Below are 13,328 nucleotides of genomic sequence, written 5' to 3'. Positions count from 1 at the left end.
CCTTAAATAGATTCCAGGCTTTCATTTTGAATTGTTTCATGCAATCCTAAGAAAACCCAGATTTCCACTTTTTCAATGTCCTGCATCAAGACACTGTCCATTTCTGACACATGATAAACTAGCCCTCAAAAAATTCATGGGTTCGTAAAATTTTCATTTTCATCATGGCCCCTTAAAGCAAACTTGAGTTTGCCACAAAATGTTATGCGGTCTTATCAGTTCATCCTGTATGTACTGCTTCCTTGACATAGTTTCATTGTATGTCTTTATATTAAGGCAGTAAGCACTGTCTGGTTGGCACATGATGTCCACTTTCCCCAGCATGGAAAATTCAGCAAAACCATTTAAACATTTTTCACTAGAATTATGTTTTTTCAAGTTTGTGTAAAAATTCTTTAAATCTGTGATACCATTCTCAGTCCAGATGCAGTCATTACAGTTGGTAACTAAATAGTAAATGGGAGATGCATTTTTCACTTCACAGTCTCTTAGCTGCATTCCACATTGCTTTTTTTGCTCTGTTCAAATTACATATGTACCCTTGCTTGGATATGAACTGTTTTTCTTCTTAAATGATGTTTAGATTGGGTCTGGATTCATCAAGTTCCTTCACTTTCAATATGTGCCTTTCAATAAATGCTCGTGTTACACATTTTTGCCTTATAAATTGCACAGTGAATTGTTTCTGCCTTCGTAGCTGCATAGTCACCACAGCTAGGTGCTGTACAGAGGACCTGAGTTTGATTTCTAGTACTGCCCGGGATTTTTATTTTATTCAGAGAACTTGAGCAGGGTACACACAGCCATGTGATGTCAGTTGAGGAGCTACTTGTCTGAGTCGTAGTGACTTCAGGTCATGAAAACTGGCAGCTATAGGGAGAGTGGTGTGCTGACATCGCACCCCTCCATAACCCAAAAGGTGTCACCATTGACAGAAGATGACACAGTAGTCAGTCAGTGCTGATGAGCCTGCCGGGACTTGGGCCCGTGAGGACCTGTGGATAGAGTTTACATTTGCATTATGTATTCATATTGTGCTTATTTTCAGACTCATGGTTTGCTGCTATTATTCATAAGAAAGTAAAATTCCCTATAACCCAGCCACAATACATGCACAAAAAGAAACTTGCTAATAATGTAGTTTATCCCACAAATGCCATCAGCAAGAAAGAGAACTAGAGACAGGGTGTATACGACCCGGGACAATAGGGAGGCCTGGGAAAAACCTGGGAATTTTTTCATTCCAGAGAAAACTGGGAAAAACCCTGAAATTTTTTAGAATTCCAGGAATTTTTCATTGTTTTAGTTTTCAGTGGAATGTTTGTATTTTGGGCTGGTAAGAACCGATACTCTAACAAAGGATATTACTGTCCTGCTACAGCAGAATAATACTGCAGCAATAAAACATGAACAAGAGAAAAAAACAAAAATACAACTTCTGTTGCAAAGAAAATGTACCTCATATAACAACAAAACACAGTGCTCACACAAGCGTCTGCCAACAGCAAAATGTGTCAAAGGCTTTAGGAAGACTGTGCAATGCTTCATAACAACAAATTGCCTCCATTGAGTATGACGTCACAACTGTTTACATTAGATTCGTTCAAGCAGTTGCGAATGGGCTCAATGTGCATGCACAGTCGAGTTGCATATGAGTACCTTGTCCCACTTCTGGCTACAGAAATGTGGCTGTTAGCCATACAGCTACAGCTACAAAAAAATATCTGTTACAAAATTTTGTCCAGCGAGTACATCCGGCAGAAAAAGGACGTTAAAGAGTGGCAATCTGGCAACACTGTAACCATATGTGGGGTAATTTTCTCTATCAGGACAATTTGGTTGTGCTGTACGTTTGGTGCAGTGGATAGAGTTTTTGGTTAGCATGCCGGAGGTCGATGGTTTGATCCTGGGTGGGTGGCATTTTTTTTTTTAAATTGCTAAGTTCATTTTGACATTTCATGCTGTTTCTTAGGTCACATGTATCCTAAATTTACAGCATTTTGTAATGCTGAAGATTACAAACATATGGCTAGACAAATAGGAAATAGACAGTTGAAACAAACGACCTATTACAGGACAGAATAACTACAAAAACAATATCAGTTTCAAGATGCTGAAGATGATTGCACAGTACTTGTCATTTATACTACATTTCATAAAAATGTCCATATTAATGACTGCATGACCTTCATAACAGAATACGTTGTCTTTGGAACAACAGATGGTCAAAGTGACCTCCCTGTACATCCAAACACTGCACAACCCGCCAGATCATAGAGCACTGGACCCTTCACAACAAAGCTGCATCCACAGTAACAAGAGTAGCATGAACATGTGCTACTAATTCTTTAACATTCATCAGCAGAGTAGAGTAGATGTGCTCCTTCAGATGTCCCCACGGGAAAAAAATCCAGGGGTTTATGTCAGGTGAATGCGGTGGCCATACAACTGGACCTTCATGTCCAAGCCATTTCCCTGAAAATGTTATGTCCAAATACTGTCGCACATTAATTACAGTGTGTGGAGGTGCACCATCATGTTGGAATCATATCCTCTGCCGAACACTTAGTGGAATATCTTCCAGTACATCAGGCAGATAGTTTGAGAGGAATGCATGATACCTTCGTGCTGTCAACTGCTCAGGCAACATGTGCTCTGTGTGATTCATCCCAACACCACTAATTGTGAAATGTTCATTTTCAAATTACACTGTTTCCCTAATGGTAATAGATGTGATGTTTCCACAATCCCATCAGAAGAATAACAACAATAATAATAATAATAATAATAATAATAATAATAATGCCTTGAGATACGTACTAAACAGCATGCAGTTACTAGACTCAATGTTGAAAGGCATAATTAGTTGGACCATGGTGATAAGACATACAAATAGTAATCAAGTTTGGACATTATTCACAAAGCACTTTGCTAGTCTTATTGGTAACACAAAGCCCTAACGAAATGTAATGGACCTGAACGAGGCTAGAATAATAGTTGGTACTAATCCATGCGACCATTAGAAGAGGGTACAAAGAAAACTAGGTTTTGCATTGGTAGATGAAGTGGTGCGAATAAATTCATGCTCAGAAAGTGGAAAGGGCTTCTTTCAAAGCTGGCCAATCCCCCATTTTTCCAACTGTAGTATGTAAGTGCAAATGTTTTCTAGAAGACCCGCTGCAATCGCTGTTGAGGATTAAGATGCCAGATACTCTACCACCTGGACTGCATTTATAAAAAACATATACCTCAACCCACAATCGAACCATCAACCTCCGGCATGCTAACCCAAAACTCTATCCACTGCATGAACTGTACAGCACAACTGGTATGTACTGACAGAGGTAATTGCCACGCATATGGTTACAGTGTTGCCAGATTGCGACTCTTTAACGTCCTTTTTCTGCTGGATGTAGTTGCTGGACGCAATTTTGTGAGAGACATTTTTTTATTGCTGGCATGTGGGGAGTCATGCTGTGAAGCCTAAGTGTGCAAATTTTTCTTCACCCTGTATAAGCAGTAGCAGCAAGCAGCCAAATGCTACCCAGAAACATTTTACTGGCATGGCCAAGCTGCCAAATTCATGCATGCGCAGCAGTCCCAGGTCTGTGGGTCAGGAGGGGGGAACCAGGGTATCTGCCCTGAGTGGCAGTTTCAGAAGGAGGTGCCAAATTCATATTCTTGAGGAAAAACCCTTGTTTCACAAAGCATCTACCATCCAGCGCACATTGGTCTATTGATTATTCATATGATTTTGAAACACATCCCTGTTGCTTTTTGAACACATTAGAAGTTGATTTCTGAATGAATCATAAGTTGATTTTTGAATGTGTGCATAGTGTGTGTGATGTCTCTGCCAGGGGAATCCTGGTTGCATCTGGAAATAAACCCTCCGCCACACACCGTCAGGTGGCTTGTGGAGTATGGATGTAGATGTAGATGCAGAAATCATTAATACTAAATGTCAATCAGGGCTATACGAGCTGAGCGGAATAAATCCGATCAGATGAATGCCAATCGCTGTTTGTTATGTGGTTGCCTGGGCTTGTGAATGATCAGCTTTGTAATAATTACTTGTGAAATCCATAGATTCAGACTACCAGAGTGGAAATAAAGGACAAACAAGAATAACTGATAAGAAAGATTATGTATTATCTTCTCAGTGTATCCAAGAAAATGAAATTTTGACAGAAAAGTTTGGCCAGATCGCTACACTACTAAGGACCAGTTGTACAGCTGCTTAAGTTCAGTTCTTGGAGTAGTGCAGAAAACACATTGTATGAACATATAGTAATGCCTCACAGGAGAATAAACGTGGGATATAACTAAACTGGTGATTGTGGCAGGGTTAGTGAAGTCAGTGTGAAGTGAGAGCTCAACATTATATGTGAAAGCTTAGCTTCTCTTGCGGCTTAATAATCTATAGATAGTGGAGAGCAGCCATGGTACTTACAACGATAAATAATCACTCGCACTGCTGTCACTTACTATCAATACTTTTATTCTCACAGCGAATACACAAAGTGTGAAGCATAGAGCGCGCACTACAGAGAACTGATATGACAAAGATACAGTTGTTCTCGCTGTGGCAGGGTAGCGATATCATTGGAGGTGAGCCAGTTGTTCTCCGTCCCCACAAATCTTCAAGATGAATATTGTTTGTGAAAGCTTTGCTTTTCTTGTAGCAACACTATGTATATTAAACTGATAACTTTGCCTGTTTATGTGTTCATGCTACTTAACAGTGATGTTGCTATTGGATGATTACATCATGTATCCTATATCTGAATATCTGCTGTCATCGGCTGGCGAGATCACATGACATGAACTGTGACTAGCTTACAAAAGCGCATCACAATCTCGATTTCAATGTTTCGGAAAGTAACAAGCGGTGTTACTTGGAATTCACATTTATACTTTCATAATACGAAAATATGTGGTGTGCATGTTGTTGCACATTAAAGATCTTTCCAAAACATGTTTTTTCCCCCTGAATTTTGTTTTCTAAAGCGCCAAGAAATTCTACGCCAGTGTATAAAATCATAGCCATTCAAACAACTGATAACTTTTACAGTTCTGTGGGTAAGTATGCTGTCACTTAACGTGGAAAAAGTGTATTTTAACCTGGGAGAAAATGTATTTTTAATCAGGAAATCCGAGAATTTTTTTTACTTGTCTGCTTATACACCCTGTAGAGACAATGGGAAATGTTCACACACTTATTTCCTCTATTCATTCATTAAACTTCTGTTAGGTAGTGTTCTAGTGCATTCTGTCAAGGCAGTTACAAGCTTTTTCTTAGAGCACATAGAATAGCCAATTCCAGACAAGAAACTATCTAAAACACTAAAACGGTCACAATGCCCATCTGGGATAGAAAGTTGGCTGAAACCAGACGTTAACAGTAATGAAATCCTAAACTCAGATTAGAATGTATACCGCAGAGGCAGGCTGGACAGTGAAGGGGGAGGTGTGTTTATAGCGATAAGAAGTGCAATAGTATCGAAGGAAATTGACGGAGATCCGAAATGTGAAATGATTTGGATGTCTCTATAGGCCCGCTGGCTCAGCAGCTGTTGTGGCTGAGCACCTGAAGGATAATTTGGAAAATATTTCGAGTAGATTTCCCCACCATGTTATAGTTCTGGGTGGAGATTTTAATTTGCCGGATATAGTCTGGGAGACGCAAACGTTCATAACGGGTGGCAGGGACAAAGAATCCAGTGAAATTTTTTTAAGTGCTTTATCTGAAAACTACCTTGAGCAGTTAAACAGAGAACCGACTCGTGGCGATAACATATTAGACCTTCTGGTGACCAACAGACCCGAACTATTTGAAACAGTTAACGCAGAACAGGGAATTAGTGATCATAAAGTGGTTACAGCATCGATGACTTCAGCCGTAAATAGAAATATGGAAAAAGGTAGGAAGATTTTTCTGTTTAGCAAAAGTGACAAAAAGCAGATTACAGAGTACCTGATGGCTCAACACAAAAGTTTTGTCTCAAGTACAGATAGTGTTGAGGATCAGTGGACAAAGTTCAAAACCATCGTACAATATGCGTTAGATGAGTATGTGCCAAGCAAGATCGTAAGAGATGGACAAGAGCCACCGTGGTTCAACAACCGAGTTAGAAAACTGCTGCAGAAGCAAAGGGAACTTCACAGCAAACATAAACATAGCCAAAGCCTTGCAGACAAACAAAAATTACGCAAAGCAAAAGGTAGTGTGAGGAGGGCTATGCGAGAGGCGTTCAATGAATTCGAAAGTAAAGTTCTATGCACTGACTTGGCAGGAAATCCCCTGTAGTTCCTTCTTTAGATTGTCGCACAGATGACAAAATGGTAAAATGGTAGATATCGAAATAGATGACAGAGGGATAGAGAAACAATTAAAATCGCTCAAAAGAGGAAAGGCCGCTGGACCTGAAGGGGTTCCAGTTCGATTTTACACAGAGTACGCAAAGGAACTTGCCCCCCTTCTTGCAGCAGTGTACTGTAGGTCTCTAGAAGAGCGTAGTATTCCAAAGGATTGGAAAAGGGCACAGGTCATCCCCGTTTTCAAGAAGGGACGTCGAACAGATGTGCAGAACTATAAACCTATATCTCTAACGTCAATCAGTTGTAGAATTTTGGAACACGTATTATGTTCGAGTATAATGACTTTTCTGGAGACTAGAAATCTACTCTGTAGGAATCAGCATGGGTTTCGAAAAAGACGGTCGTGTGAAACCCAGCTCGCGCTATTCGTCCATGAGACTCAAGAGGGCCATTGACATGGGTTCACAGGTAGATGCCGTGTTTCTTGACTTCCGCAAGGCGTTCGATACAGTTCCCCACAGTCGTTTAATGAACAAAGTAAGAGCATATGGACTATCAGACCAATTGTGTGATTGGATTGAGGAGTTCCTTGATAATAGAACGCAGCATGTCATTCTCAATGGAGAGAAGTCTTCCGAAGTAAGAGTGATTTCAGGTGTGCCGCAGGGGAGTGTCATAGGACCGTTACTATTCACAATATACATAAATGACCTGGTGGATGACATCGGAAGTTCACTGAGGCTTTTTGCAAATGGTGCTGTGGTGTGTCGAGAGGTTGTATCAATGGAAAATTGTACTGAAATGCAGGAGGATCTGCAGCGAATTGACACATGGTGCAGGGATTGGCAATTGAATCTCAATGTAGACAAGTGCAATGTGCTGCGAATACATAGAAAGATAGATCCCTTATCGTTTAGCTACAAAATAGCAGGTCAGCAACTGGAAGCAGTTAATTCCATAAATTATCTGGGAGTACGCATTAGGAGTGGTTTAAAATGTAATGATCATATAAAGTTGATCGGCGGTAAAGCAGATGCCAGACTGAGATTCATTGGAAGAATCCTAAGGAAACGCAATCCAAAAACAAAGGAAGTAGGTTACAGTACGCTTGTTCACCCACTGCTTGAATACTGCTCAGCAGTGTGGGATCCATACCAGATAGGGTTGATAGAAGAGATAGAGAAGATACAACGGAGAGCAGCACGCTTCATTACAGGATCATTTAGTAATCGCGAAAGCATTACAGAGATGATAGATAAACTCCAGTGGAAGACTCTGCAGGAGAGACGCTCAGTAGCTCGGTACGGGCTTTTGTTAAAGTTTCGAGAACATACCTTCACCGAAGAGTCAAGCAGTATATTGCTCCCTCCTATGTATATCTCGCGAAGAGACCATGAGGATAAAATCAGAGAGATTAGAGCCCACACAGAAGCATACTGACAATCCTTCTTTCCACGAGCAATACAAGACTGGAATAGAAGGGAGAACCGATAGAGGTACTCAGGGTACCCTCCGCCACACACCGTCAGGTGGCTTGTGGAGTATGGATGTAGATGTAGATGCAGAAATCATTAATACTAAATGTCAATCAGTGACACATCAAAGCATGTTAGAGGTATCCAAACACAGGGATTTAATTGCAGAGTTTGAGGCACTGTGTTCATTCCCCTTTGATATAAGCAGTGAAATGTGAAAATTGTGTGAAGGCTGATAGGACATCCTTAGGATAAGCAGCCAGAGCCTTCAGGAGGCCTGTAAGAGATGTATCTCTGAGACATACAGGTAACTGGCATTTCAAGGTGCAGCCTAAAGAAAACCTTCAACCTCTTAAAAAAACATCACTCAGCATCAACACTTCTAAAAATGTTGACTGCAATTATTTAAATTTGTATGGGAAATAGTACACAGAGTGATGAGATCTTTCTTGCTGCTGCTCATTTTGCAGCAAAAGTTCTACTGCTGTTGTATCATTACATGATGACATCTCTGTCAGTTGCCTCATTAACTGATGCTTTTATTTATCTGTGATTCTCATTATTAAATTCTCTGAGAAATATCTGCCAGGTTGTTTCATGTAGCCAGATTCTAGAAAGTAGGCATTCTTTGCAACAAAACTCAGTGCAATTAAACTGTTCAATCAGTATACTTTATTTGTATCTGCTTTAAAAATAACAGTATATCTGTCTTATTCTTACCTGAGAATGATTCTTTATTTGAGTAGTGTTGTCAGCTCCTTTCCAACTGGAGGGCCGGGGAGCCATTCATCAGTTTGTCAATATAGTATTGCTGCTTCTCACTCAGAGATTTCAGGCACAAACAGTAGTCATGGGGGTCAGGGTCCAATCTGAAAGACCCCAGACAAATAAATGTCTATATTCTGCAAATGTAGCCTGACATTGAACACTGGCCCCACACAGAGTGAAGCAGTGGTGACAGTTGGATCACGGTTAAAAGCCTGAGCAGTCTGAACCCAGACAGCAGCTCGAGGCTGGCAGCAGCTTGCATGGTGCTTCTAGGCCCTGTGCAATGGTTTGCTGCAACACTTTCCAGTACTGGCAATGTTTTAAGCTGTGAGGAAATTCCAGTAAAATATATATAATTTTTTCCTCCCATTCTGTCACAATCTCAAATCTGCAATACTTTCGAATCAGCAATCTGCACTGCTAACCTTGGTTCTGCTTTCAGAATAAATGTAAAGAAATATAGAACTGATAATAGTGCTCTTGAAATAATGTACACAACACCCAATTTGGTCTCAGGTCTCCGCTATGTTGAGCAAAATCAGGTACAGAACATGAGTGCACTTCTGACTTGCATCTACCCACTATGGTTGCTAACATGACAATAAGACTAATCACTATTTTTTTTCTCCTTTCAGCAAAGACAAATGAAAAGGAATCATCAGTAGAAATATATTTGCTCAGGTGATCACTTGATTGATATCAAAAGAAACTATTCTGTCATAATGCAGATTCTATTTTACACCAACTGTCACACAGTATATCAAAGAACTTATTATTTGACTAAGGAAAACATTGAGTTAATTTCTCATTGCTCATACTCACTTGATTGATCACTTAGCACATTCTTTTTATTCCCTTGCATCAAACAAAAAATTTCATGGACTGTTATTTTTATTCATAATCTTTGTAAACATATTGGGAACAGCAGCAGTTGTAATGACCTAGTGATAAAATATTATATAGAACCGTCTTGATTACATAAAAACACTTTGGGTGCTGATAACCTTCCATTGAGCACCAATCACGCAAAAAAACGAGAACTTAAAAAAGCTTTTATTCGTAAATGGTGACGAGTTTTGACCTGATGTGGATCATCTTCAGACCGTACTCTGTAATTTAGGGTACAACAGAGTAGAGGGAAACTTGTAATGTAATAAATATTAAGTTAAACATACATTATATGATATCGTACCCAGTGAAGACATCTGGCAATGGCACATGAACTGTGGATACTCCATACTGATGTTGACTGCTGACTATGTGTTGGTGTCATGGAGATATGTAGCAGAAGCCCAGCCCTTGCCTATCACACTATATCATCTTTAGTCACTAGGATACAGTGTATGCAATACATGTCATACAGCATGAATATAAATCTTAGTATAATCTCAGTATTTAGTTATATGTAAGTAACCACTTTCTGTACATATCATATAGTTAAAATTTCACATAATATAATGTTAAAAAGTATAATTGACCAGCCAGTGGTATCAGTTAACATGTTACTAGACTGCCCTTTTTGGGATTTGGTGTATGTCAAAGATAGGCTGTACCACACCACTGGTTACTTTGTAATGTGGATGTGGCTGTGTTACTGGTGATGCTGGACTGATTAGATGGGTTTTCTGCAGTACATGGCACTACATAAAATGATTTCAGTCAGCACTGGAGGATGACTTACAAGCAACACAATTGTGAAGAACATATGTGGCTGAACTGAATGCAGTATGGCAGTGGCGTAGCTTCGTTGATTGCTATTGATAAGGCATCTGCATCACTAGGCATACTCCAAATCTTCTGGTAAACCTTCCGGGATGTAAGGTCGTGGTCCATGAAACTCTTCGGCTCCTAACGTTTCGTCCAGAGCTGCGCTGGACATCTTCAGAGGGGTGTTTACCAGAAGATATGTCATCCGGTCGTGAAAGCTTTCATACTATGATCATACTCCAAATCCCATGAAGTGCACTCTAGTAACATATTAACTTATGCCACTGGCTGTTCAGTTATATTTTTTAACATTATATAATGTACAATTTTAACTGTATAACATACAAATTGTTAAATCAAACAATTGAAAATCCAGGATGAAATATAACAATTTTATGAAAATGATAGTTGCTACTCACTGTATAGCAGAGACACTGAGTCACAGATAGGCAAACAAAAAGGCTGTCAGAAAGTGAGATTTTGGACAACAAGGCCTTCATCGAAAATAGACAACATACGCATGCACGCTCACACAAATGCAACTGACACACACATGACTACAATTTCTGACCATTGAAACTAAACTCACTTCCTCGTTACTTATATATAACTTGTGATGACATCCAGCATAGTATTAAGGTATAAATTCATGCTATATGACATGTATCACATCATTGTACTCTATTGGCTACAGATACTGTGGGTGCTAGGCAAGGAATGGGGCTTCTGCAATTTAACTCCATGACGCCACCACATAGTTAGTAGTCAACATAAGAGGGTGGCATCCCCAGTTCCCACTCTCTGCCATTGTCTCCAATGTCATCACAGGGTGTAATATTGGATAATTTAAGTTTAACTTAACGTTTGTCACATTTTCCCGCCATTCTGTTTTACTCTAAACCACAGAGTGTGGTCCAAAGATGATTCACATCTCATCAAAACTGGTTACCACTTGTGAATAAACGTTTTTAAGCAATCAAAACTGTTCTATATGATATGTTATTGCTAGTGACTTCGCCAACACAAGAAGCTGTTGATTCCTTCCAAAACCATGTTTTTGAGGTGCATCCATCAGACTGGAGGAAAGATTTTGGAGTTGGTTTGAACATTTGAAAAAGTACAAATTTTTCAGTCAAATATCTGAGAAATGTTAAAACAATGTGTACCAAAAAAGAGTATTTTTTATTGTTTTTGTAAAATATTAAAAGGTAGCCCTTGCACATGGTGCCTCTCAGTTACAGAGCTGAGAATTTGACCATTAGCATTGCATAAATGCATAAACAAATTGAAACATTCCTTCACCTCTTCCTCTGAGAGACCATTGCACTGTGCAGTGTCATTATTGCCTGCAGGTGAATCTGTGCATGCTTAGAGGTGTGTGGCACACAAGGCAAATTACCTGAAATACTAGATTTACTGGGAAAGGTTTAGTGGCAGACCTAGTTTAATTCTCTGTACTGCTACAGTATTAAAACAAATCTAAATAAGTCTTGCTTTGGCCTGCAAGAAAATTACATTTTTCATGTGTCTACAATAAATAATTAATTCCCTATAGGCCCTAACTGCTTTCTGGAAAATACTGAGATTCAAGCACTACGTGATACTGGAAAACATTCCGCACTAAGAGTCAGCACACTGCATACAGCTGGTTTTTAACAAATTATGTTGATGATCTCCACAAATAAAAAACAGGTTATCTATAGAAAGAATAGATAAACATTTGCTCAAAAGCACAACACTCAACGTTTCCACAGAAGTAAGTAAATTTATTGGCTTCAATCAAAACTTGCCCACTGAACCTCTGTTATTAAACACTACCTTCTTCTAGCTAATGGCTACACACCTCTGTTGTCAGGAAGCCTCTGCCTAGCAAGCATGTACAAACTAACTAAACTGAAAAACCAGAAAATGACTAACCCGAATTTTACTCACATGCACAGAGTGCACTTGTGAATTCTTGTAGGCTTTCTGTATTGAAAAAATAATTTTGTGGATCATGAACAGTCACCAGGTCCCAACTTTAGAAATGTTAAGATACTATCAAAGATGACCTCTGCTCAGGAGGGCATAAGACTTTCCTTCTACACCCAGGAGGGCTGCCAGTTGTCTCATTGAAATACTCAGAAACATTTCATCATTCAGGCTTTTCAGTTAATCAGCCTCTTGAAGAGAATTCATGAATTTCCAATGAATGTCTCCCATGCTTGTTAATCATTCTCCTGTGGAAGGAGCCAGCTTTTCTGCCAGGAATCCTCACAAATTAATTTGCAACAGATGCTGTAGAATACCAACCATCATGAGAAAGTGATAAGCCCTCAGATCTCACTAGTAGTGTCTTACCAGCCCTTAAGCCGGACTACTAGGCCCTGACCAGCCCTTAACCCCTTAACCTAGACTATTAGGCCTTGGCCAGACTTTCAGACAGACCAGACTCTGGCCAGCCTTTCAACCAGACTTAGAAGGCTCTTGCCAGCCCTTGAGACAGATGTAGAAGGCTTTGGCCAGTCCTTGAGCCAGACTTAACTGTGCTTTGACCATTCTTTCCAGCCAGACTATGCGCAGCCTGGCCCTTTCAGCCACAATTAGCAGGCTTTGGCCAGCACTTGAGCTAGACTTAGCAGGGCTTTGACCAGTCCTTCCAGTCAAAGGGCTTTTAGCCAGCCCTTGAACCAGACTTAGCAGGCTTTGACCAGCCCTTAAGTCAGACTAGTAGGCCTTAAGCCAGACCAGCTTTTAAGCTAGACTATCAGGCCCTGATAATGAGCCATTTGGATTACAGAAAGACCAACCCACTATCTTCAGGCTGGACAAAGGCCCTTTCCACTGGATCCTGAAAACCAGGTCTGGTGTCCTGAAGCCAAGAGGATTAGCCCACAGTGAGGCAATGTTTGATGTATTACAAAATGAAGAAAGATAGCCATTACTTCACAAAATTAGTACACCATTCCACATACATTTTTGCAAAAGGGGGAGTTGCAGCAGAGGGTGGAGGGTGCCTGACTGTGTCTTTGCTGCATTTTATCTGTTAAGTTGGTGTCTGAGCAATGTAGGGCATCA

At 40.0% G+C, this 13,328-nt stretch overlaps 1 protein-coding gene across 1 annotated transcript in view; it reads left to right on the top strand.

Moving 5' to 3' along the window:
* The window catches only part of LOC124798416 (murinoglobulin-1-like), a 288,271-nt gene that overhangs the window by 96,641 nt on the left and 178,302 nt on the right, over positions 1-13,328 (top strand). The window lies entirely within an intron of this gene.

The sequence above is a fragment of the Schistocerca piceifrons genome, chromosome 5 (genome assembly GCF_021461385.2).
Source record: "Schistocerca piceifrons isolate TAMUIC-IGC-003096 chromosome 5, iqSchPice1.1, whole genome shotgun sequence".
Lineage (NCBI taxonomy): Eukaryota > Metazoa > Arthropoda > Insecta > Orthoptera > Acrididae > Schistocerca > Schistocerca piceifrons.
The sequence above is the reverse complement of the archived record's forward strand: the minus strand, read 5'-3'. Positions and strand labels throughout refer to the sequence as shown.